Here is a 1546-nt window from a genome sequence, read left to right on the forward strand (position 1 = left end):
ATAAGAGGAGAAATTCAGCTTTGATTAAGAGACTAATTGAAAGCACTTAAGGCAACGAAATGGTATAATGAAAAAAGTGTTACTAGTAACAGTAATTTGGAGGAAACGAGAGAATATGAGGAATAATATTAAAGTAATGCAGAGAGAACGATAGAGAAAGAGATGTAATATTCTCAGTTTCAAACACAAATGTGAATATGGGCATGATCAAAGCGAGGGAGATTATGAAGTTGAGGTAGAGAGTGAGGACGAGAAAGAGTACATTGTGGGGAAAATAGGGACGGCGACATTTATCCCAAAATAGTAGTATAAGTGGAAGGTATGTTATGATGCCAATACCAATGTGCTCTCAAGAACTCTTTGATGAGTGCACTATTTCAACTCGAAGCACTTTTGTGATTACGAATAAAATTATAAGAGAGAAACCAGCTAATAAGGGTCGTATAATTTGTCTCAACGTGCAATTGTCCCCGCCCTTAGAAGGACTTTGCTATCAGAGACCACAGAAGCCAACGATCATGCTCAAACCTAGCAAAAGATTCCAAAAACAATATAAAATTTAAAAACACTTGCGCAGTCAAAGTATTAACCATGAGCAGAGTCAAAATCAGCCGCACCTAAACAGAACAACAAGTAAACACCAATTTAAGAAGCTAATTTTTTTACCCAGGTGGTGGACGCTATAAATCAGGGACTGTTGACAAAATGCCGGACAGCAACGGAAATCCCGCGACAAACGCTAAATTTTCCCCGAATCTTGGTGAAAGCAGCTTGTATAGTACCACAACTGACTCTGAGACACGATGACGACAGGCTATTGACTACGAGCTGATGCGAACTTTTTAAAAGCATCACAAGACAGATATGGGATATTCGAAATAGTCAACTACGGAAGATTTTTTTTGATTTTTCCTCGCGCAGCCGTCAGGACCATGCAGTCGGTCCAATCGAGGGTGAGGAGGATATGCATTTATGCACAACACACGAGGAGGACATGGTAGTGTGGGACTCAACGCTGGAGACCGGCGTTTTTACCCACTAAAACCCATTTTTTTTTTTGGAGAATTGATACCCACGGGCTGGCGATAGCATGTGCGTGTGTCTAGGGGGGCGGTCTCCATTTGACTCCCATTCGATCCTCCCCATGTTGCGCCTGAGCCATGTTTACCATATCCATCTGCCTCCCGGAGGGAAGTTGTATCAAGGATTTTTGTTTTCCACACCTGAGCAGGGTACTGGACCGTGGAACACTAAGTAATGGCTCTCCCCACGGAGCGGCCGCACTATATCCGGTGTTGCGGCCGCCTTTTGGATGGAACATTTGTCTTCCGAGTCGATTTCTCTTCCCGTACTGGATCCTGGCGCCACGTTGAGGCATATCCATCCTTAGTGTAAGCTAAATACTCGCTGCCTTCGGGGATCGATCACTGTACTATCTGCGACGGGCACTCTACTTAACTACCAAATCAGGGGCGAGAACAGATGCGTATCGATATAGATTTGTCTTAAGAATATCGTTTTCCCGAATCAACTATGTATTTTTTGC

This window comes from Trypanosoma equiperdum (assembly GCF_001457755.1).
Source record: "Trypanosoma equiperdum strain OVI genome assembly, contig: ctg_825, whole genome shotgun sequence".
Taxonomy (NCBI): Eukaryota; Euglenozoa; class Kinetoplastea; order Trypanosomatida; family Trypanosomatidae; genus Trypanosoma; species Trypanosoma equiperdum.